Source organism: Notamacropus eugenii, chromosome 2, assembly GCF_028372415.1.
Source record: "Notamacropus eugenii isolate mMacEug1 chromosome 2, mMacEug1.pri_v2, whole genome shotgun sequence".
NCBI lineage: Eukaryota > Metazoa > Chordata > Mammalia > Diprotodontia > Macropodidae > Notamacropus > Notamacropus eugenii.
Genome location: NC_092873.1, coordinates 261,907,596 through 261,934,021, shown reverse-complemented (window position 1 = coordinate 261,934,021; position 26,426 = coordinate 261,907,596). Strand labels below are relative to the sequence as shown.

The following is a 26,426-nucleotide window of genomic DNA, read 5'->3' as shown; positions in this document are numbered from 1 at the left end:
AACAGGAGTTCTTTTTTTAAAAAATTATTTATTTTTAGTTTTCAACATTCAGTGTCATAAGATTTTGAGTTTTAAATTTTCTTTCCTTCCTTCTCCTCCCCCTTCCCCAAGATGGCATGCAATCTGATATAGGCTCTGCACATGCAGTCAAATTAAACATATTTTCACATTAGTCATGATACAAGGAACTAGAACCAATGGGAGGAACCACAAGAAAGAATAAACAAAACAACAACAAAAAAGAGCAAATAGTATACTTCCTTTTACATTAAAGCTCCAAAGTTCTTTCTCTGGATGTGGAGAGCATTTTTCATCATTAGTCTTTTGGAGTTGTCTTAGATCCTTGCCTTGCTGAGAAAAGCTAAGTCTATCAAAGTTAGTCATTGTACAGTGTTACTGTTACTCTGTATAATGTTCTTCTGGTTCTGTTCATTTCACTCAGCATCAGTTCATACAAGTCTTTCTAGGTTTTTCTGAAGTCTGCCTGCTCATCATTTCTTATAACATAACAGTTTACCATTTATTAGTAAATAAATTCATATACCACAACTTGTTCAGTCATTTCCCAGCTGATGGGCATCCCCTCAATTTCCATTTCTTGGCCACCACAAAAAGAGCTGCTATATATGTTTTTGTACATTTATACATTTTTGTACATTTGTACATTTATACATATTCCCATTTTTGTGAACTCTTTGGGATACAGACCTAGTAGTGGCATTGCTGGGTCAAAGGGTATGCATAGTTTTATAATCCCTTGGGAACAGTTCCAAATTGTTCTCCAGAAAAAACAGTTGGAGCAGTTTACAACTTTACCAACAATGCATTAATGTTCCAGTTTTCCCACATCTCCAACATTTATCATTTTCCTTTTTTTGTCATATTAGCCAGTCTGATAGGTGTGATGTAGTACCTAAGAGTTGGTATGATTTGCATTTCTTTAGTCAATAGTGATTTAGAGCATTTTTTTATATGACTACAGATAACTTTAATTTCTTCATCTGAAAACTGCCTAGAACAGTTCTTAACCTAAGAGCCACAAATTTTTTTTGAAGAAATAACTGATTAGTTGTTGTCCTTTGTTCTTAAAGAGGACCAAAATGACAACACTATGCTAGAGTCACATCACAGTATGTCCAACTGTGACTGATTAGACCAATATGAGCTCAGAATGCTGTGCCACAAGTCAGGCACAAATAATCCGTGTGAACATTTGGGGTAGCTTCTTTAAATTTGCACATCTCATGTTTCTTTTGAGCTACTTCAATTCTGCTTTGCTCATAGAACACAGCACCTTCCCTGATGAGGGCACACCATGCTGGGCAGTCCTGTACCAGTGTCTCCCATGTTACACAATTCCAAAGTTTTTAAGAGAGACCTTAAGAGTATACTTGCATTGCTTCTTCTGACCACCATGTGAACTCTTGCCCTATGTGAGTTCTCCATAAAATAGATTTTTAGGCAATGTTTTGCATTCGAACAAAATGGCCAGCCCATTCCAAGTTGCGCTCTCTACAGTGTGTTCGTCCTTCCTTGCCGAAGAAGACCATGCCATCAGCGAAATGATGATATGACTTGCACCTGACTTTGTTTTGAATGAGGGAAGGCTGTGCAGGTCACCAGCCTCACTTCTCCTCCAGAGTCATCTGAATCCAGTGACCAGAAATTCATTAGGATGACTGGAGATGATCCAGGATGAGGCAATTGGGGTTGTGACTTGCCAGAGGTCACACAGCTAGTGAGTGTCAAATGTCTGAGGTGAGATTTGAACTCAGGTCCTCTTGACTCCTGCACTGGTGCTCTATCCACTGTACTACCTAGATGCTCTCTAAAGTAGAGTTTGAATGATTGGCAATTTAGTTTGAGAAAGGACCTCAGTATCTGGTATCTTATCCTGCCAGGTGATCTTCAGAATCTTCCTATGACAATTCAAATGGAAGTGTTTCAATTTCCTGACATGGTGCTGGCATACATATGTCCAGGTTTCACAGGTATACAACAAGAATAATTGTGTATATATATATATATATATATATATACACATATATATATATATATATACATATATATATATGTATATATATATATATACACATACACACACACACACACACACACACACACACATATATCTGTTTCTAATGGTAGCCGTCTCTAGTTTGGGGTAGGGAAGGAAAAGGGAAAAAAATTTGCATGCAAACTTTATTATATTTTTTAAAGGAATAGCAAGTTGTACATAATAGATGTGCAGTTTCAGGTGCAATCATCTTTTTTCTATTCTACTATATTATGGAGATGCATGTTTTTATTATTATTGTTGTTATTCCATAAATTAAAAATAAACTAAATAAATGTGAAAAAATATTGTGATAACTGCATTTCAATATAGTTGGCTTCTGTTGTAACTTCATAAAGTTAGTCAGTCAGATAAGCAATGAACATTTAGTAAGTGCCTACTAGGAGCCAGGCACTGTGCTAAGTGCTAGGGATACAAAGAAAGGTAAAAGGCAATTCCTGCTCTCAAGGAGCTCCTGAATATGGAAGAGACAACATGTATACAGTTACATTCAATCAAGCTATATACAGAATAAATTGGAAATAATCAATGGAAGGGAGAACACTAGAATTAAGGGAGAAAAAATATATTTTATGCCTTTATACACATCATTCTGAGAAAGGGTACACAGGTTTCACCAGACTGCCACAGAGGTCCATGACATACTAACCTTAAAGAAGCCCTGTCTTAAAATCTTGGGGAGTGGCCAGGGGCACTAAGGGGCTAATAGATTTTTCAGGAGTCACACAGTGAGTAGACATCAGGAGCAAGATTTGAACCTATCGCCTCCTGACTCCAAGACCAGCCTTCTCTCTCTTACGTTGTCCTGCTACTCTACAACATGCATCAGAATGTGTATGCATGCTATATTAGACTGTAGCAAGAATCTATATCCTCTGACTCCATATATTGATGATTCCATCAATACTCAAATGTGACCTTCCTGACTCTCCATCCAGAACTCTGCTTATATAGTTGTATGACCCTGCCATTAAGATGCCTCACTCCAAACAAGAAGCATTGACGAGTGTGCAGGATTCTTGGGCATCCTTACCTGGGAACCTGCCAGCTTTTGTCCATTAAGTAGACATCCCTCCAATAGCTGGGAAAAGACTGCACGACCAAGGCACCCTTTGGTCTCCCCTCCCCTTTGAGCTTCCTCCTGGCACAGGGTTCTTGCTTTGAATTTTCCCAGCCTTCTTTCTACTCCCACACACCATAATAGAATGTGTCATTCTGAGACAATTTCATCTCTGCTCCAAAATGATGTAAAGGAGCTGTCAGACAAGGATGTTCATGTTGTTGCATGTTTGTCTCATTCTCACTCGGCTGTCTTTCTTCTTCTCCACAGCTGCCTGTGCCTTATGGTAGGCCAACCCCTCTGCTCCTGGCATACTTTTATCTGATTACACAGCACTTGGCGATATGGAGCCCAAAGATTTTGAGGCAGTGTCAGTTACTGTTACCTGAGTCTAAGATACTTCAAAGAATGTGCTTATGCTGATTAAGAAAGTTGGCATTTGAAGCTCATGATTTTCTGGAAGCCCGTGTGTGTGTGTGTGTGTGTGTGTGTGTGTGTGTGTGTGTGTGTGTGTGTGTGTGTCTATATGAGAGACCATGGAGGCATGGCCTGTCCTCAAAGGGCCACAACCTCCCAGTGCCCAGTTACAAGAGTTTTAGCTTTGATGCCAGAGAACCTGGTTTAAATCCTGTTTCTATTCCTTGCTACCTGTGTAATTTTGAGTTTAAAAAGTCTGAATTTTGTTTAAAGTTTGAAATTTTTAAAGATTGTAAAAAATAAGATATGAGACTATTACATATCCTAGAACTGAGAGGGTCATTCACTTAACCTCTTTTGGGCCTCAGATTTTTATCTGTAAAATAAGGAGGTTGGTCTACATGGCCATTAAGGTCCCTTTTAGTCCCCAGTCTATGAATGAATACAAACACAGCAACTACTAGGAGAAGATCTGAAGTAGAAGCAATATTGTCCTAAACCTGGCTTTAATAGAGTGTGCCCCCCCTACCCCCAACACTGGCCTTACTTCCAGCCCACTCCCCAGCCACTACCAGAGAAATCCTTGTGGCTTCCCAACAGCTGCCACCAAAGCAGCTGTCTTGCTGGATTAGCTTAATTAGGGAAGCTTTGTAGCTGAGCAGATAGAATGCAGACCTGGAGTCAGGAAGACTCACTTCCTGAGATCAAATCTGGCCCCCAACACTTACTAGTTGTGTAACACTGGCCAAGTCACTTAACTCTGCCTCAGTTTCTTCATCTGTAAAATTAGCTGGAGAAGGAAATGTTAAACCACTCCAGTGTCTTTGCCAAGAAAACCCCAAATGGGGTCTCAAAGAGTTGGACATGATGAAACAACAACAAAAACAAGGCAGCTTAAAGGAAGTACAAGAGGTGGCATGTAGCAGATGAGTCCAACCATTGCCATGTTATTGACTAACGCTTCCCTTGAGACTCCAATAGACGGATCTCAAGCCTGAGAAATTTGGGAATATCAGAATAGCAGTGCCCCTTCCTCTTTCAAGGGAGGAGAAAGAGAGAGAGAGAGAGAGAGAGAGAGAGAGAGAGAGAGAGAGAGAGAGAGAGAGAGAGGAAAGAGGAGAGGTGTTTCTTAAATACTTTAAAAGTCTATGATTTTATAGTTATAGGTATCCCTTCCACTGACATAAACTTGCAATGCCTTAGACATTCTTCATGAATTGTGTGTGTATGGGGAAAGCATTACTGGATAGCCATCCTTCTAGTGATAAGTGTCATCATTTAGCTAGACTGATCTTTGGATGAAAGCTACACACACTTGTTTGAGTAAGACCTGGTAGTATTTGTGTTTCGGGATAGAGCCTTTATAGGGCATTCTCCATGCTCTGATGAAGCATCAAAATAGGACTATGGGAGAGGACATTGAATATTACCAAGAGTATACTCATATTGAGGAATTGCAACCTTTTTATAAGAAGACTCACTTTTTTAAAAATAAAAGTATTCTTCTCTTGATTCTATATATGGTTGAAGTTCATAGAATACCATAGTCATTGAAGAAATATAATTGAAGATCAGGAGAAGGGCAAAGGAGATGCATGTGGTGTGCATGATCAGACTGTGAGTCATGGTACAAATAAAGAATTACATAGGAAGTAGCAGAAAGGATGTCATCAGAGAGATGTTTGTTTACCCAGAATAAATGAGCAGCCAAACAGACAGTGAGAAGGAAGGATAACCTGTGGACAACCCACAAGCTCCATTGGCATTCATGTGATGTCAAAAGATGTAGGTAGGGAATCCTCCTCCAAGGGACCCCCTCCCCCAAGGCATTTTAAAATAGATTTCAAAGGGTCTGCCAACTTTTGTAAAAAAAATATTACTTGCTTTTCAATATAGTTTCCTTTGTAATCTCATGCATTTTATTTGATGTGATTAAGGCAAAGAAGCAAAAGAATTGATTAGGTATTTACTGTGTGCCAGGCACTGAGCTAAATGCTGGTGAAATAAATACAAATAAAAAAGAAAGAGTTCCTACCCTCGATGAACTTATATTTTAGTGAGGAAAATAACACACAAAAGGGAGCTGAAAAGGAGAGGGATGATGAAGATTCCTATGTCAGGAGCAGAACAGGTTGTCCTGGACCCCTCCACAAAATAGAATCCAGGAACTCACCAATGGGAGAAGGGAGTTGAACTAGCGTGGGGGCGGGGGAGATATTCTGGAGTTAGAAGATCAGAGGTAGGAATGATGTTGCAGATGTTGCAGGAAGAGGAGACCTCAGGTGCAGAGGCGAGTTTCAGGTTGAGACAACAGCTGATTCACGGGGTCAGGGGCCGAGCCAGAGGGAAATTTTAAAAGCATCATTGGGAGAAAGACAACATGGGAATCACCCGACTGCCAGAGAGGTCCGTGACACAAAAGTGGTTAAGAACCTGTAATCTAGAGGAAACACCACCCCCAAGCCCAGAAAATTATGGCAGGTCAATGGACAGGCTGGGGAGGAGGGGATGAGCTGTAGTCTTCCCAGTGGGAGGAAGCATCCCCCGACGATAAGCTCACGGTTCTAATGGAGCATCCAAGGAAGCCGCCACTTGTGCAGGTGAGCTGCACATCTTGTAGCTACAGGTCTGGGAGGTGGCTCGTGGGCATGCAACTTGGCTTTCCTCCAGTTATTGTTCTCTTTCTCCCTCTCACGCTCTCCCACTCAGAGCTTCCCTTGGATACAATATTCCTGGTAAGTGACTGCATTCCACCGCTGATTTAGCTGAATTTCAGCTGTGGTGGGAAGGTAACTGCTAAGCAGCATTCGGAGATCCTTCTGAATGAAAAAAGCTTCGCTCTACAACAAGTTCCAACAGGTGGAGAGACTGTGTTGTGTAAACAAATTTACTTCTCTGCCTAACTTTAAAGGTCAGAGGGATGACTTGGGAACAACATTGGCAGTAGCCCAAGAGGGGTGGACGAGAAAGGAGTTAAGGCAGGGAATGAGGCTCACACTGGAATAATAAAGAGTTTAATCGGAGCTATTAATTTTATGATAATGAAAATATTTGTTTGATACGTATGCCGCTAAACCAGAGGGCATGGAACCAAACCCTGTATCACCACCTTTTTATCCCATCACGGTTTACCTGTCCAGTGACCCTCAGGGCTCTGTTTCATGGGAGGGAAATTGAAGGAGTCTGAAAATGACAGGCAGGTAGTGGCAGCACGTCCTTGCTACCAGGAAGGCTGTGGTTGGTGAATTGCTTGAGCTCTGGAGTTCTGAGCTGTAGTGGGTGAAGCGTATCAGGTTCTGTACTAAGTCTGAGTCTAATATGGTGAGCCCTTGGGAATGGGAGTGAGGGGCACCAGGCTGCCTAAGAAAGGATGAACCATCCCAGGTTGGGAACACAACAGATGAAGGCTCCCATCTTGATCAGTAATGGCATCAGATCTATGGGTGTCCCCTGAATTTCCAGCCTGAGTGAGATAGGGAGATTGAGTCTCTCCTACTCCTGTTCCCCTCAAAAGAAAAAGAAAAGGACAATGTAATATCTTTCCCAAGTCATATTCTGAATTTTATTTAATAGAGCCTTCATGCAAAGAAATGACATATGACTGTGATTTCCAGTATTAGATCAGTTGGGGACATATTTTTGGACAAGAGGAATTTTTGACTCCCCTTATTCCTCTCTAGGTGGCTACCTAGAAAAAGGAATTGTTTTATATAGAGGAAGCAACATGGTAGAGTGAAAAGAGCAATGACTTTAGAGTCAGAGACCTGGATTCAAATCTTTCCTCTGACATGTACTGCCTTTGTAACTGTAAAGAAGACATTCAATTTCCATGAGTCTTAGTTTCCTCCCCTGGAAAATGAGAAGGTTTCACTAAATAGTCCCTCCCTCCCATGTGCCTTCCATATTTCAATGGAGAGAAGTCCACTGCCTGATCGTCAGTCTTTCTTAAAGAATTTTTTCCCTTCTATCTCTCCTGAAGTTCTTTACTTTAAATTCAAACTGACATCCAATATCTACGTTCTTTGTAACAAAAAGGGTTGCTTAATCAACAAAATAATCTTTTGAATGCAGACCTCAGCTCAACAAATATTTAAATGGCTAGCATATACAAAGCACTGTCCTAGTTGATGCTGGTAAAAATAAATTCAGGACCCAGACCCTGCTGCCAAGAAGATTATAATCCAGTATGTGGGGAGGAAGGTGAATGAGACATATGCACAAAAATTATACTAAAAATGAGAAGATGATTGAATGCACAATAAAGGTCATTATATTTCAGGGAGAGGAAGGCTTCATGGAGGAGGTGACACTTTACTAAGCCTCAAAGAAAGGACTTGTGAACTGACAGACATTATGCGAATGTTGATTGACATATGCAAGTGGGCGAAGGTGGGAGAGTAAGATCCATCTTTTGATTTTGTGGAGGCACCTGTAGTAATATCTAGGGTATAATTCCTTTTTATTTTGTCTGATTTTTTCAAGGGTTAGGGGTTGAAGAAGGTTTGCAGGTAACTGACTCTTCTCTCACTTAAACCTCAGGAGAAGATCCAGAATGAATGCTCAGGATACCTTGACTGTTTTGATTAAAGAGACTGATCAATTCAGTCTCACAAATGACTTGAGGTTATTTTGCTCTAGTAATCCTTACACCGACCTCCTGAGTATTTACTAAACTGAATATTTGCTTTGGTGCTACAATATGGCTTAAGTTGCGCTCCAGCTCTCTTCCTTAGCTCTTCTTCAAGTCATGGTATGGAAGCTAGATCACTGGAATCAGAATTAAGAGAACCTGGTTTCAAATTCCAGCTCTCTGTTCTTAGTGGTTTGACCTTAGCTGAGTCACTTAATATCTGAGCCTCAGTTTCTTTATCTCTAATAAATGAGAGGTTAGACTAGGTGAGATCTGAGGTGCCTTCTGGTTATGTTCTTTCTTGACAGAACCTAACATTTCCTCACAGGACCTATTTTTCATTCCTTTTTAACTTAAAAAATGTTCTTTTCTAGACTCTGATTTTTCTGCATCCTTCATAAAACAAGGAGATAGAAATTGGACACAAGACTCTAATTAAGGCCTGACTAATGGCCTTTTTGGTCTCAACATTTGACAAGGGATTTGGAAAAATTGAAAGGAGGCCAGAAAAGAACAGTAGAAATGATTAAAGGGAAAGGAAATAGTCCCTATGAGGAAAAGTTATGTGTTTTTGAAAGAAGAAGGCTGACGAGCAACTTAATAGGTCTTTAAGTATTTGAAAGATTATTGTAAGGAAGGCACTGATGAGCAGTTCTCCATTCTCCAGAGAATGGAACTGAAGGAAATGGAATTAAATTGCAATAAGAGAAATTTGGGTTAGATCAAAGGAAAGACTTCCTGATATGATTTTTGCACTGTAGTTTTAGGAGGAGAAAAAGGCAACGTATCTGTACCCTAAAGGTAATGAATATGTGTGACATTTCCCAGTAGAGGTTATGTAAGCTCCTTAACATAAATAGGCTCTGAAAGGCTTAATATAAATTTCTGAATGTCAGATCTAGCCAGAGTATTTGTTAGCTTGCTTGGTAATAGTAGGTACTTAATGACTATTTGTTGATTGATGGATTAAAGAATCCACAGTGCAAATGGTGGGCACTAAGAGATACCTTTCCTAGCATAAACAGGCATCTCTAATGCCTGGGGATTAAATCAATCCAAGTGTCTGCTGCTTCTCTACTGCCCACTTTCCAGTTAATAGCTCTTCCTTGCAAACTCTGATGGCTGATGGCTGTTAGAGTCCTGTCTTTGCAGCTACCCAACGGTTAATTTGTCTGGGTTGATTGCTCACCTGATCCAACCCCTGTCTGCTTCTTCTGCCTTTCATCTATACTTCTGCAAATAAATTGCTTCCATTCACTGACTGGGTCATGCTGGGCTTCTTAACCCTGATCTCACAGACTGGAACAGGACATAACATTCTTGATTGACTTCTTCTGCCCTCTCTCTGTTAGTCCCTCTGTCCAGGCAGTTCTGGGGAAGAGAATGAGAAATTGAACCAAAGCTAGGGTCATACTATCCCGGAAGCAAGAGCTGGCTGCCTGGAAAGCCCAGATGACTGCCCTCCAGCAGCAGCTGGCTCAGCTCCTGAGTAACAATGCCTGACTCACAACTGAGAATGCCATGCCCTTAGGGCATGATCCTCTCTCAGAAATCAAAGTCTAACTGGTACAGGAGGCCATGTGGAAACAGAATTGTTTCATGCAGACAGCATAAAGTCTGCTAGAAAAAAAAACAAAAACAAAATCAAAAACCAAAACCCTATCCAGTCAGTCAGTTGACTGAATTTCCTAATTTTCTGACTTAAATTAACCTCTTTCTCTACATTAATGCTGACCAGTCACAGCTCCTTGACTAGTAAGATCCTCTGCCTGCTGAGTAGTTTCCTTCCTGATGGAAATCTGCTGGAATAAATGTGTGTAAGAACTGTAGCAGGTTTTGTTTTTTTTTATTTACAGGTAGAAAACATTAACCTTTGAATTTATTGGTGGTCAGAAGAAAGGGGATCAGTGCAGAATTATCTAGTTTCTTCCATAGGATAGCCCAGGACTTCCCTTGGAATAATCTTCTTTTCACTTAAAAATTCTTATTTACTTACAAGAAGAATTGGCTAATACATTTGAGACAAATTAGCCTATAATCCCTTTGAGTGTTCATCAGTGCATCAGGACTGAGATCCAACTCATCTCCTATGCTACCTTTATGGATGGAGTCATTCTCCTTGGGTCCTTTCCAGATACTCTTAAAGCCTAGACGCCATGGACCTCAGACAGGCCATTAGGAGATCTTCTTAAAATTCAGATTTGAATAGTGAGCTTTTAAAGATCCTAAAGACTTCAGGTTAAGAAAACATTGTAAAAAGTTACCGGGAAGCTAAACTAGCTTACATGAAGGCCAGAAAATACTTTAAAATGGCCCTAGAAAGTCCAGTGATAAAGAAATATGAAATCAGCAGAGAGTAAGCTTCTTCATCCAGTCCAAAATCATGCCCCCCAAAATGGTTAAAAGGCAGAATCTGGTAAAGGGATCAAACTAGTGAAGCTAGCGTGTGCTAGCTCAGCTTAAGTTGGAAAGCAGAGCCATCAGGAGAGAATCTTTGCGAGGGGAGGGGGGCGCGCAAGAGAAGAGGAGGACCCAAGGACCCAAACCCTGATTTCTGAGGGGAAGAAAAAGTCTGATTTCTGAAAAAGTTTGTTGATGAAAATGCTGTCATTTGCTAAAACTCTTTTGTCAGGACATTGAAAAAGTTGGAAACAGAATTTTCTGACCTGGTTAAAAAATTTTCAAATTGGAATCCACTGGTAAAAATAAATATAAAATTACATACACATACACACACATATGTGTATTTGAAATATAAAAATGGGAGACCTTCCATTTATTTTGTAAAAACACTTCTCAGGGAAGATAGAAACTTACAAGCCAAATTTCAACAAAAATTTCTGCATAATTGGTAGATGGGATAGAAAAATAAGTATGTTGATTTAGTAGTGCCGCCAACAATTTACTCCTTCCATTTGGATCTATATATCTTTGCAAGGTATTTTTTAAATATAGGATAATCATTAAAACCAAATACCAAAATAAACTGAACTTAGACCTAGAATTTCAAGTTGTTGTATCACAAAATACTAAACCAAGATTTAAAAAAAGTATAATTTTAAAAAATAGTATTTTAATTTTTTCTCAATTACACTAAGACAATTTTTAGCACTCATTTTTACAAGACTTCAAGTTCCAAAATTTTCTGTTTCCTTCCCCCCCTCCTTCTGAAAATGGTAGACAATTTGATATAGGTTATACATGTACTATCTTGTAAAACATATTTCTATATTAGTGACAGTTGTGAAAAAAGAAACAGTTCAAAAGGAGAAAAAACAAAAGAAAAAGAATAAAGTGAAAAAATTATGCTTTGATCTGCATTCAGAATCCGTCTGTTTTTTATCTGGATGTAGATAGCATTTTCCTTCATGAGTCCTTTTACCTTGTCTTAGATCATTGTGCTGCTGAGAAGAGCAGAGTCATTCATAGTTGACACAGTGTTGCTGGTACTGTGTACAGTGTTTTCCTGGTTCTGCTCATTTCACTTTGCATCAGTTCATACAAGTCTTTCCAGGTTTTTCTGAAGTCTGCCTGTTTATTAGTTCTTATTACACAGTAGTATTCCATTACATTTATATACTACAACTTGTTCAGCCATTCCCCAGATGATGGAGATCCCCTCAATTTCCAATATTTTGCCACCATGGAAAGGGTAACTGTAAATATTTTTGCACATGTGAATCCTTTACCCTTTTTTATGCTTTTGTTGGGATATAGACCTAGTAGTGGTATTGCTGGATCAAAGGGTATGTACAGTTCATTTGTCCTGTGTGCATAGTTCCAAATTGTTTTCCAGAATGGTTGGATCAGTTCACAACTCCACCAACAGTGCATCAATATCCTAATTTTCCCATATACTCTCCAACATTTATAATTTTCCTTTTTTTTTTTTGTCATATTAGCCAATCTGATAGGTGTGAGATGGAACCTCAGAGTTGTTTTAATTTGAATTTCTCTAATCAAAAGTGATTTAGAACACTTCTTTATATGCCTATAGATAGCTTTGATTCCTTCATCTGAAAACTGCTGTTCACATCCTTTGACCATTTATCAATTGGACAATGACTTGTATTCTTATAAATTTTACTCAGTAATGAAGCATAATTTAATCACATTGCTTTCATTGAAATATCAGTAATTTTTAATAAGGGTGAAAGTTTTTGTACTGCTAATAAATTGTAAAATGTTTATTTCATCTCTACCTCATCCTTTTTAGTGAATATTTTCATATATATTTTTTTGCATTTTAAAAAGTACAGTAGCATATGTATATCACATATATATGTATATGTAGGAAAATTTGGGGAAGCAACATGGTACAGTGGATAGAACTGGCCTTTGAACCAAGAATACCTGAGTTCAGATTTTGACTTTGACTCATCCTGGCTCTGTGACCCTGAATTGATAGAGGGAATTTCATCACCCTGGAGTTCCTTCTTCCAATGAAATTATAGATCTGTCCCTACAGTGTGGGGCTTCTGTCTACTCTAGGGCTCTAGCACCACTGATAGGGGATTACTCCTAGTTCAGCTTCAGAAGGACCCTGTCCCAGTGTCATCTTCAACTTCATATTACTCTTGGAGACAGATCTTTCAAAGGGCCTTCTCTAGGGTAGACAAGGCACCTTGGCTCTTGATTGGGTTTCTATAATTTTGCCTGTTCCTGCTTACTGTGAGGTAGACTTCCTGGGGCCTCACAGGACATTTTTTGTCACATTTTAAAGCATAATAACAAGTTTCTTTCTGGAAAGGTTAGCCCAATTCATAGCCCTGACAATATATACCTCTGTGTGTGTGTGTGTGTGTGTTTATGTATTTTTACTGTCTCCTTCCCTTCTCCCATGCCTAGAATATACTGCCTTCTCACCTCTGCCTCATAAACATGCTATCTTCTATGATCCCCTCAAATGCTAGTGCTTTCCCCCAAACTATTTTGCATTTAGTTTCTTTATACTTTAATTATATATACACATGTATGTATATGCTTGCCTTTCCCATTAGACATTAAGATCATCTCAAAGCATAGTAAGTCATAGTAAAGCAAAATTGCAGTAGCTCTAAAGAAATGTGAGATACATAAATTTAAAGACATCTCCATCTAAAATGTTCATACGGCTATTGTGCCTAACCTGTGGTAGAGCCTTCTGAGGTTGTATTAGTTTGATCAGTCATAGTTGGACACACTGTACACTGACCCCAATATAGTGATGTGACTTTGTTCCTCTTCAAATACAAAGGAGAACAACCAACCAAGAACATCAAAAGTAGGGAGCATTTCATTCTTTGTATTTGTGCCTATCACTTAATAGGTACCTATCAGATACTTGTTTTCTTCCTACAGTCCCTCCAGAATTGACTCTCCATCTTTTGTTATCCCTGTCCATTTTCCAGGTGTGAGGTAAAACCTTAGTTTTCTTTCTAATAAAAAAAAAATCTGTTGACCACTTTTGTTTTTATATAATACCTAATATCCAGAGCTTCAAGATATACAGTGATTTAGATATATGTTATCTTATGTGTTCCTCATAAAAACTCAGTAAGGTAGGTCCTATTCTCATCCCTGAGAGAGGTTAAGTAACTTGTCCAACATGGTGCAGAGAGATGTCTGGGGAAGGATTCCAAATCACCTTGACAGCAAGTCTAGTGTTCTTCCCACTAAGATGCCAACTTTTCCTAATGTCTGCCTCCTTTTCCCAAAGAGCCACCTTCTATAACAAACAATAATTCTAGTTCCCTCTCTCTATTGAGTATTTCAAATTCATCCTCTATACATCTTGATTGTACATAGTTGTTTGTGTGTTGGTTTCCCATTACACTGTGAGCTTCTTGAGAATAAGGAGTTTTTATCTTTATCTGTATCCCTAGTGCTTAGCACATAGCAAGTACTTAACAAATATTTATTGACTGGCGAAATAGAAAAGAACCAAAAAATCATTTTTTTTTCCAGCAATCTTCTGCTCATTTCAGTGGCTCCCAATCAGGAAGGGACAGAGTTGAATGCCTTACAGACTTGTCTGTCACCATCTCTCTGGCTGGCTTGAGGTGGAACTTTCTTCTCTAGATACTTTTTCTCACTCTACCTTCCCTTTTTCGTTCCCTCTCCCTTTCTTGAGACTGGGGAGAAGGGAAATACTCAGCAGAAACATACAAGTATGGGTCTGTCTAGGAAGAATATGAGTGCACAGACCCCTTTTTAAGATTCTCTGCCTTTTAAAAAAAAGATATATTGTTAGTAAAAAATAAAATCAAATCAATATTGGCTCAATATTCCCCTACCCCTCCAAGGTGATTCTTACAACACCAAGGTAGGAGAAAGGATTCTAGCATTTTCTCCTTAACAAGGATTCCCCCTCCCCCCTCCCCAGTGCACTTAAAATTATGTCCTTGTCTGATATTAGTCACACATGTCTATGTGAAGTGACAATCAGAATTTTTAAAACACCAAATAAAACATCACCAGAAAACAGATCATAAAGGTTTGCTTGACACAGCAAATAGGTAGGTAAAAAGGGGGTGATAATTGCAAAAACTAACCTGTATTGAACTTCTCCAGGGAGGAAGGGCAAACACAATCAATATTCCCTTGTTACATAATGGGAGCCTGAGATTGGTAGGGAAGACTCTGTCCTTACTTTATAGTACCAAATACCAGTAATCTCTGAATATTTCACTATCGACTTGGTCCCTGGCTCCTTCTCTCTCATGCCAGGTTGCATATTCCTCCCATAGACTCATGGTCTTGACTAAGAAAGTCGTCAAAAAACTTCAAGTATCCTAGAGTTTAGATAAAGGTCCACCCACTCGTTTCACCTAGGGCAGAGGAAGTGGTCTGAACCACACATCTTATTAATAGAAAATAAAAAGCATTTCAGCCAAATTAGCCAATATATTGTATTTCACACCCAGAGTCCCCCACCTCTGCAAAGAAAGATAAGGAATGTACTGTCTTATATCTCTTCGTTGCTATGGGGCTCAGTCATTATAATTTTACAGTTTTATTTTGATTGATTTGTTGCTGTTTCTTTTAATGGAGCTGTATTTGTTGTGTATATTGTTTTCTTTGTTTCCCTTCACTTTGCTCATGTAAATTTCACTTTGCTTCTCTATATTAATTTCTTATCACACTTTATTATTTCACCGTATTCTTTTAGCACAGTTTATTTAGATATACCTCAATTTGTGGGCATCTGTTTCTAGTTCTTTGCTACTACAAAAGGTACTAATGTGCTTTGGTGAATATGGCATCTTTCATCCTTGGTCTCCTTGGGGCATAGGCGTAGCACAGTGCCTGGTAGGCAGGAAACATTTAAGCTTGTTTGTAGGCTAACAATGGGCTATCTGGGTAAAAAGGTATGGATGTTTTAGTCATTTACTTAGCATACTGCAATTTCAGATTGTTTTTCAGAATGATTGGACCAGTTCAAAGCTCCAACCATGTATTGGTGTTTCTATTTTTCCATAATTCCTCCAGCGTTGATTCTTCTCTTCTTTTGTCATTTTTGCCAATTTTCTGGGAGTATGGACAAATCTTAATGTTCTTTTGTTTTATATTTTTCTTATTTTTAGACATTTGGATCATTCTTTCATCTAGTTTTTAATAGTTTGGAATTCTTTTGAGATATGTTTGTATCCTTTGACCATCTATCTTTTGGGAAATGATTTTTCATTATTTTTTTCTGTTGTCTATATATGTTGTATATTCATACTTGCTTTTCAATAACAGCATCACCTTCCCAAGTTTTTCTACTATATTTAGGCATTTTCAGGAATATTTTATCTTGTCTTTTGTACCAGAGACTATCTCTACATAGGCAAAGTAGATATTTGAGCAGTTTTTCAGATAATCTGATCAGTGTAAGTGATTCATCAGAATATTTCAGGTACCAGTATCCCAAATCCTTTTTACCCTTAATAGCAGATTTTATTTTTTTTGCTGGCATTCATTATTTAGATATTTTCCCCAACAATCTATTTTATTTTGTTTCTTGGTTCTCTCTTATATTAGGACATATTGTGTTAGGACATGAAAGCATTCTGCTTTTGAAAAATACTTTTTTTCCTGATTGATCCAGATCAGTTTTGGTTCTACTGCTTTTTCTCTGGGGTATGTTCAAACCCACTAAATTTGGGTTTATTGCAAATGAGACAAAGTCTTCGAACATGCCCAGAAACTGTGAAATATATATATATGTATATTATATATATACACATACATATATACATATATACATATATATACATACATATATATATATATATATATATATATATATATATATATATATATATATATATATGGAAGAGCTTGGATTTTTTCCTCCTTCTAGTTGGGAGACTGTAGGACCCTGGCCCGCCACTATCTCCCTCATGTAAGATGGGCTTCCCATGGCTCCCTGACCACTCAATCACTTAGTTAGAGGCAGGAGGCCTGGATAACTGTACCTCTCACCATCCCAAATCAGTGTGTGAACCACTAAGAAACAGTAGTCTGGTCCATCTCCAAACTTACAAAAAGCTTAAAGGTGAGGATGGAAGGAGGAAGAGGAGAGTGGTTCTTAGAGTCCTTGGAACTTCTAGAATAGAAGTTTGGTATTTGCTAACATCAACTTTCTTTAGATGGGCTGTGTATGATCTTCTTCTTTCTGCTTCTTCCTGCCTCCTGATCCATCTCCTAGGCACCTAAACCCCACAGCCGTATCACCTGCTTCTCTCCTGCTTTGAACTTGGCCTCTGGGGACCTCAAAGGACACAGCCACAACTCAAATGCTGCCTTCTGTAGGAGGCCTTTCCTAAACCCTCAGCTGCTAGTGCCTTTCCCTCTATGACAGCTGATCTATAGATCTCTTGTATCTATCCTCTTATTTACCTTAGGTCTGTCCTATTAGAAGGTAAGTTCCCTGAGGGCAGGGCCAGGTTTTACCCTTTTTGGAATCCCACCCCCCTCCCCATTTAGCAAATAATAGTAAGTGCTTAATAATTTTTGGTTGATTCTTTTTTGAAGAATCTGCCTAAATTCCTATCAACGATTTAAACATAATTTTTCCTACGGTCTTGTAGAAAAGTGTTTGCTACCAGAACCAAAGCGTACATATGAAAACTCATCTATTTATAGGGAAGGAAACAATGGAATATCATCTTCTTCTGAAAAGTCACTCAGGTATAACTTCAAGAACTTACTTTTACTACATATCTTGTCAGGCAAGGAATTTGGGGGAGTTAGGAACAGAACAAGCTATGCTCAGGGCAAGAGGCAAGAAATGCACTTTTTGCCACTGCCAGATCAGTTCTGCTGGGGAAGTCTTCATGGTGGGTGGAAGATTAGGGCATAGCCTAAGGAAATGTGGGCCATCTGGTAGCTTCTTATCTTAACTAATTCTTCTTGCCACCTAGGTTATTAGAGCATTGATTTGGAGCTAGAAGGGACCACAGAAACCATCTAATCCCACTCCCCCTTTTCTGTTTCTCTACTGCTTTATTGCTTGGGTTTTTAGCATCCTTTAAATTTGGTTCCCAGAAGCAAAGGTCCAGTAGCACTGGTCTAGTTATGGAGGATTGAAGTCAATGTTCTCTTCTCTCTTTCCCTTTCCCTTCCTCTTCCCCCCTTTCCTCTTCTTTCCCCAACTCTTTCCCTTCTTTCACTATCCATTTCCCTCCTTTACCCATCCCCTATTCCTTTTTCTTCCCCTCTCCATGCACTCAGCATAACCATATTCCTTTCACAAAGCAGGGTATGTCAGGGATTTCAGGGAGAAGGGTTAGTTTCAAAAATATTTGACTGAAATGGCACAGTTGCTCTTCCTCAGACTATCACTGAAAATGTAAATATGTAAAATAACAATAAAGTGTTGGGTGAACAGACTATCACTGTGGGGCTTCAATGGTTTGTCAGGCTTAGCATGAGGAGGTCAGAATCGAGTGGGATATATCAATACTAGTCTTCTACTAGCATAAATCTCCATCTACTATAAAATATTTCAAGAATAACTGGTCCTTGGAATATCTATTTAGTTGTCTATCTGCCTCAAAGTCCCCAAGTAGGAGGGCTGAAATTTTTTTAAAATGTGACAAATGAAGCTAATCTCAGGCTGCTTCCCCTGGCTTTGAATCTTTGTTCTCTCTGTGTCTTAGTTGAAAAGACTGTTCTTTGTTGTTCTTAAATCTTTACACTTAACTAGTATGTTATAGTCTGATATATCCCTTCAAAAGCCCAGCATGAGCAATTCAATTTTCACATCTGTGAATGAATATATCAAAAGCAAGAGCCAATGAATAGTGTCCAGCAATTCTCCCCAGACATGGTGGGGTAGGTTTAGCTTTGAGTTGTCACAAGCTAGAAATGGTCTAAGCCGGTGTAATGCTTACTTATCCTAACTGGTGTATGCTGAATGTAACCTCCTGGAATTGTTGGGGAGAAATAGATTCTGATCATTTGTTTCCTGGGCTAGAGATCTGGGGAATTGGCCTTAATTAAGGGAGGGTCTTTGGGATCCTTCTGAAAAAAATAAAAAGAAAGACTTTTTCCATCTTTTCATCTGTTGGTCCTCTCCTTAGGAAGAAATAATATGACCAGCCTCTTCTCAACAGGGTGAATCATTGATGAAATATCATATTGGTTCTTCCGTGTTCTTTATGACTAAGCTTCTAGCTTTGTTGCCAGGCTTTTGTGCAAATGTATAAGATGACGTTTGTAAAGAATACTAAGCTATTTAGATGAAAGGTACTTTAGAAGTACTCATTTTTTTATTGTAGTTTTTTTGCCTTTAATTGTATATTCTGACTAGAAATTATTCTCCAGTTAACATTTTGAAACAGGTGAGACATCTGGAATAAAAAGTTAATGTTTATTGCCAGTGATTGATAATCCCTGGGTTATTTTGCGATGTTGTGTTTCCTCCTGATCACATTTTGAGACTGCCAGTTTTTCCAAGACTTTAAAACTGCAACAACCCTTCCCCCATCTCCCCTGTCAAAACCCTAAATCTTTCTCACCCCTCTTGGGCTCTGTTTTAGCTAAATCAGAGGCAACAGATACAGGAGTAAATACACTATAATGATGATGAAAGGATGTTACATTTTAACAGTCATATTTTCATGTCATCTTTCAGAACTAGCCTCCATTCCCATGTTGTTAGAACCCTGTCATTAAGGATAAAAAGTGTAAGAGAGGCTGAAATGGAGGAAGGGAACATTGACTCTAGTTTCTTCCCTACCTCCTTTCCCCTCTAAACAGAGCAGAGCTTACAGGATTCCAATGTTTTGTGAATGAGTCAACAAACAGTAAGTGAATTTAGTGCACATATTTATACCATGATCCTGAGTTGTGTAGACAATCAGGATGGAGGAATGAATGAATATCTATTAGTTTATGTATTACCCCTTTCCCTTTGGGGTTTTTCTTATTAGTTCCTTTTTCTTTTTTTAAAATTATTAATTTATTTGTTTTCAGTTTTCTACAATCACTTTCATAAGTCTTAGATTTTTCTCCCCCGCCCTCCTCACTGTGTCCTGGAGACAGCATGGAATCTTATATGGGTTCTACACATACATTCTTATTAAACACATTTTCACATTAGTCATGTTGCATAGAAGAATTAAAATGAATGAGAGAAACCATGAGAAAAACCCAAACACAACATAACACAAGAGAAAATATTCTGCTTCATTCTGCTTTCCAATTCCATAGTTCTTTCTCTGGATGTGGATGGCATTTTGCCTCAAGAGTACTTTGGGAATTTTAAGTCCATGCACTTCAGTGAAGTCTACCAGAAAAATTCCTCGCACACAGTGGTTGTTTCTGTGTACAAAGTTCTTCTGGTTCTCCTCCTTTGACTCAGCATCAGTTCATATAAGTCTTTCCAAGCCTTTCTGAAGTCTTCCTGTTCATCGTTTCTCATAGCATGATAGTATTCCATTACATTCATATGCCACAACTTGTTCAGTCATTCCCCAATTGATGAATATCCCCTCGATTTCCATTTTGGGTCACCACAAAGAGAATTGCTACAAATATTTTTGTACATGTGGGACCCTTTCCCATTTTTATGATCTCTTGGGGATACAGTCCTAGAAGGGATATTACTGGGTCTAAGGGTATGCACATTTTTGCAGCCCTTTGGGCATAGTTCCAGAATGCTCTCCAGAATGGCTGGATCAGCTCACAGCTCTACCAATAGCTCCTTTTTCTAACTTGCTTTTATTTAGTTATTTCACTCTTCCCCTCTCTTTCTCTCAGTAAAGTAGATTCCCCCTTGCTCACCTTCCCTTTAAATAGTCCTGTTCGTTAGGTCTTTAAATTTCAATGTTTGTGCCCCTTTCCAGAGATGGTTTCTCTCACTCTTTTCATTATCTATCCTCTCTTTCTGTCTACTCTAGACCCTCATTCTCTGGTTCATGAAGCCTGTAATTATCTATTCCTTCTCTATTTTCTGTGTTGCTCATGGAATCATTTCACTTTCCAGCTACTGCTCTGCCTGACTTTAACTCCACAGAAAAAGATGTCCCTGCACCAGGTACCACCTGGTGAGCCACCCCACCTCCCCCTCACCCCTGCTCTCCTGCCTCCTTTTGAGTGTTGGGTGGTCTTTCAGATGTTCAGCTCCTCAAGGTCAGGGACTGTCTTTATTAACTGTATTCCTGGCACATAGCAGGCACTTAATATATGTTTACTGGATTAATTGTGTTGGAATCAAAACTTCTGAGGGATCCATTTGGGGCTTCTGCAGCTGCCTTATATAACTTTCCTCACAGATTTCCCCCTTTCCACTGTTCCTTACTCCCAAAACCATGCCAATTGCTGCAGGTGACAGAGAGGACGCTGCCCTGTGGTGGAACTCCTCCTCCCCCTATGTCCTTGCTTATGTAGCCCGCCATTGATCTGTACCTTTCCCTGGTTACCTTCTTTGCCCATTTGCTTCTACATTGCCTGCCTGGGTCCATGCCCTTCTACTCCCACAGGTGTCAGTAGCCCCTAGGAGTTCCAGCTTCCCTCCACATGACATAAGATGAACATTCTTTTCTACCACAAATTCCCAGCACAAGGTCACCCTTGTTCTGTTGTCTCCCCACAACAGAACATCTCTGTACCTATAGGAACATTCATCGATGGAACCCCCTCCTAACACCGAAGCAAGGCCTTCCTCTTTCCCCCTCCTTTTCAGTTCTTCCCTGTAATCCTCCCCCCTCCTCCTGTAGGCTCTTCTCTTCCTGAGAAACCATAGGGGTCATTTCCCCCTCACTGCTAGCCCTCATTTTGACTAGGGCACATCCCACGCTCCTCTCAATCACCTTACTCTCCTCCCTTTCATATATCCTCCCATTTTGTAATGTGGTCCCTCAAAAAAAAACAAAACCATTGATTCACCGGTGAGAAAAGTGTCGCAAGGTTCTTTCCATAATTCCCTAAATCCACCTCTCGATCTTTACCTCCACCTGACATCCACCTTCACCCCTCTCTCCTTGTGTGTACTTAGAAAGAAATCTCTTACTGATTTCTCTGCTGTCACTCTGTTGCTAGAGTGCTGGACCTGGAATTAAGAGGACCTGAGTTCACAGTCCAGCATCAGAATACTTGCTAGTTATGTGACCCTGGGCAAGTCACTTAACTGCTTTCAGCCTCAATTTTCTCTTCTATAAAACGGGGATAATAATAGTACCTATCTGCCAGAATTGTTATGAGGCTGAAATGAGATATTTGCAAAGCACTTTGCAAAATGTAAAGTGTTATATAAATGCTATTGTTATTCTCATTACAGTTCTGGTCTGAACAGAGGCTTTCTTTTTAGACCTGGAGACTGATAGATAATACAATTTTAAATATAAATAATTTTTTTCCTAGAGAATTCAGCTCAGATGGAATCATTTAGATAATGTTTCATGATACAAGAATAAACAGGTCTCTAATTTCCCTAATCACTAATTTCTCAATTTTTCAAAATAACTTTTTGGACAGATGGTTCATTAACAGTGTTACAGCTACACATGAAATGTATAGGGAATAATTAGAAACTATTTGTTTAATTTTGTTTTTTAAAACAAGGCATCACACCAAGATATGTTCTAAAGCAGGTGGAAAGATGCATTCTTTATTAAAAGAAAAGGAATCTCATAAATATATTCTGGCTCCCAAGGTTGTGATCAGCTATTAATTTTTAGACTGAGTTTGTATAAACAGATTTTCAAAAGAATCATTGCTAACCTTTCTTGTTAATATGAAAGCATCATCGTAAAAGTTGCTTTCTGTAGTCAGTAGATATTTCAATTCAACAGTCTTGTTAAATTCCTAAGAATGAATCATAATGACCCACAAGGTGGAAGAGTACAACTGTACCTTGTATTTATATTAGAAGTTTAAATACATACATAGATCAGAGTTAATAAAATTTTAAGTCACAGTGGAGTTTTTCACAGAATATAAACACTTCTTAAAAATATACTCCTATGTTTTCCTAGGAATAGAAATATTGCTACTGAAAATCTTTCTTTGGTATTCTGTGAAGAAAAGTGAGTCATCTATCCTTAGCCTTTGAGCTACTGACTATTTGGATTTTGTTTTTGTATCTTCATGACCTGGTGTATGGTAGGTGTCTAATAAATGTTTGCTGATTGATTGATCCAGTAGGGTTTATGATCAAAAGAAAGAGCCTAAATGGGCCAAAATATTCATAACAACTCTTACTTTTTAATTGAGAAAAAGTTGGAAACAAATGCTATACCCAACAATTGGAAAATGACTGAACAAATTAAAATTGTGTATGTGAATGTGAAATACTTTTATATTTAAGGGAATGTGAAGACCTGTATGAAGAAGTATAGAGACAAGAATGAAAAACCAGAAGAATGATATATACAATGAGTAAAATTATGTAAATGAAGACAACTCTAAAAGACCACAGGGTTCAAATCAAATATAGAGGTTTGTGATAGTTCCAGATGATGGATGTTAAAATATTTACTTTCTTTCTTAGTAATGGAATACTGGGAGAGTAGTCTATCTATTCTCTCTATGTTAGAGGGCTTGTTTGCTTGTTTCTTTAACTGAAAGTTCAAGAGTTTTGTGTGTGTGCATGCATGTGTGTGTATGAAATGTAACTTGTGTGTCAAAAGAAAATGCATAAATGTAAAAATTGCAATTCACCAAGTCAAGAGGAAAAGAAACAACTCACAACAAAACAAAAACAAAAAAGAGGAAATATTTTTGGGTTTTGGAAATTTTCACAGTTAAGGAAGAGCAAAAGTTCTGTTTGTGGATTTCAGTTTTGATTTACGAAATAAAAGAGGTTTATACTTATCAAAATGGTATCCAAAGACCAATCTTATTTCAGTTAAATTGAATTTCAATTAAATTAATTAAATTTTAATTATATAGGTTTATTCTTAAGCCCTCTTGAAAGAAGGAGCAGAAGAAGTTAGAGAATAATACCTTATGGTTCAATAGTACCCTATGGTGTTCCTGAGCATTACTAAATTATTTTTTTCCTAATGACTGTGTAACTTTAGGTAAGTCACTTGTACTATTGATTTTCATTTCTGCATCTCTAAAAGTGTGATTAACGGTGTTCAATAATCTTTCTAGCAAGATGTTAAAATAAAATAAATTAGAAAATGTTCATCATCTTCCTTGGAGAGGAAAAATATTATTTTTGAAGTACATTATTATCTGAAAAGACTAGGAAATGTGATTAAAATTATAGGGAAAGACATAATGTACTTTGAGTGAATATATTTTTGTGACAATTGGGGAAAAAAAGAGAAGCCAGAAACTTATAAATTATACAGAATTTAGAGATATCTATATATATCCTGAAAACTTTCCTTAAAAGAGAAGATCTTCTAGTCAATTCCAGTCATATATATGTTTCATGATTCAGTTTAATTTATTTAGTGCCTACCAGGTGCAAAGTGTTATTCTAGATGGTAATATATAAAGATGAGAAATGACATAGTCCTTTCCTGCAGGGAGGTTACAGTCAAATGGGGATGGTGGTGGGTGGGAGTGGGAAAAGATACGTAAGCAAGTAAAGGTGATATGAAGTATAATGTGATAAGTATGAAGGTGAGAGCTAGACAAAGTACTACAGGGAATTTGAAGAAGGTAAAATCAATTAAATCTTCATTACCTCTTGCTTAGGCCATTGTTGTGGTACATCCTGTTTGGTCTTTCTACCTCCACTCTCTTGCTACTCCAATCCATCCTAGGCAATGCTACCAAAGTCACTGTCTGTAAGTACAGACTTGACCACTCCATTCCTCTACTCAATAAACTCCAGTGACTCCCAATTGCTTCTAGGAAAAATTTAAATTCCTTTATTTGGCTTTTAAAACCCTTCACAATTTGTTCTCAATGTAACTTCTTAATTTCCTTATAAGTTACCTAACCCTAACCCCCCCACCCCACTCAGGACTGGATCTCTCCAGAATCTGTTTTTTTGCAGTGGCAATCCCCTATGCCTACACAAACTTCAAGGTTTTGGTCCCCTTTGGCCGGTCCTACTGCCATAGTTGTAGATCAATTGATTGTATGACTGTAAATATGGTTGGATTTAGCTCTGGAAAGGGTCCTACTAATGACTAGTCTAAATCCTTCGCTATGCATATGTAGAAATTGAGGGCAAAAGAAATTAAATGCCCAACGATGGTAGGTAGCAGAATTCAAATTCAAGTCTTGACTCCAAATCCAGTTCTCTTTTCATTGTGGCTGATGTCTTTAAAAAACAAAGAAGAAAGGTTTGGGAGGAAATGATAAGTTTTGGAGGTGTTGAGTTTGAATTACTTTTGGGACATTCACTGGTGGAGATACATATCACCTAGCTGGATGTGCAGGATTGGAATTCAGAGGTGATATCGTAGTTGAATATGGAGCTACTTGCTTAGAAGTAATGACTGGAATCATGAGAGTTCACGATTGGTCCTGGAGTCAGAAAGATTCCACTTCAGATCTGCCCTGAGATGTTCATTAGCTGAGTGACACTGGGCAAATTACATACTTTCTGTCTGCCTCCATTTCTTTTTTTGTTGCTACTGGTGCTGGTGTTTTTCCTCCTTCATTCTTGGGAAGGACTAATGATATCATGAGGGTGTCTTGACTTACCTGGGAATTGGATTTAAGTTAGGTGCAAAGTTGTCAGCCTTATTCTCTCCCCCAGAATCAACTAAGTGAAGTTCTTCTACTATAAAATGGGAATAATAATAACTTTCTCTCAAGGGCAGCTAGGTTGGTGCAGTGGATAAGAATGCCTAACCTGGAGTCAGGAAGACTGCTCTTCATAAGTTCAAATCTGGCCTCAGACACTTATTAGCTATGTGACCCTGGGCAAGTCATTTAATCTTGTTAGCCTCAGTTTCCTCACCTGTAAAGTGAACTGGAGAAGGAAAGGGCAAACCACTCTAGAATCTCTACTGAGAAAACCCCAAATGGGGTCATGAAGAGTCAGACATGAATGTAAGATGACTGAACAACAACGAAAACTCAAGGTTGTTATGAGAATCAAATGAGAAAATATTTGTAAAACACTTAGCACATGGTAGGTCCTTAATGAATATTTCTTAATAGTAACAACTATAATATATGTGAGCTCGCCAAAGGAGATTGTACAGAGGGAAGAGAAGACGCCTTAGGTCAGAGAATTTGGAGATCTTTATACTTTGAGCATATGAGAAAGAAATAAGTCTACATCTTTATCTGTGGAGCTAACAGTCTTACTATTACTAACTATAACTACTATTACTAACAGTACATTGTATTGTTCTGGTCACAGTTGAAGTGTGTTCAGTTATAGGTGTTACATTTTAGGAAGATATTGATAATCTAATACAACCCAACAATAATTTTATTAATCAACTATGGTATACTGAGCACTCTGGTAGCTGCTATAGATGCAGAGGGGAATAAGGTCTGTCTTCAAAGTGCTTTCATTCTCTTAAGAAATACAACATGTACAGATGGGTAACAGAAAAGTCATCTGAAGAGGGAGAGCACGTTAATTTGTGTCTCCATAGTGTTGCCACTGGACTTTGATGACTGGAAGAAAGAGTGAGGTTGATGACTTTGCACAGTTCTGCCCCATTCATACCCACTTCACATGCAAGTCAAGACATCACCCTCACAATGTCAATGGTTTTCTTCGAGAATAAAGGATAAATGACAAGAGGAGGTGACAACTCAGATGAGCCTTGAAGGAAAGAAAATATTCTGAGAAGCTAAGGAAAGAGGGAGGAATAAACAGAAGATCATACCTAGGAGGACAT

General features: G+C 38.4%; 1 long non-coding RNA gene across 2 annotated transcripts in view; it reads left to right on the top strand.

The window, feature by feature from the left end:
• Positions 1 to 5,917: 5,917 nt before the first annotated feature.
• Positions 5,918 to 26,426, top strand: part of LOC140527157 (uncharacterized) — a 48,692-nt gene continuing 28,183 nt past the window's right edge. Inside the window, exon 1 of one of the 2 annotated variants that reach the window (XR_011974704.1) lies at positions 5,918 to 6,154. This is a non-coding gene — a long non-coding RNA (uncharacterized lncRNA). Of the gene's footprint in view, positions 6,290 to 26,426 lie in introns of both variants that reach the window. The other variant, XR_011974703.1, reaches the window with a different exon arrangement.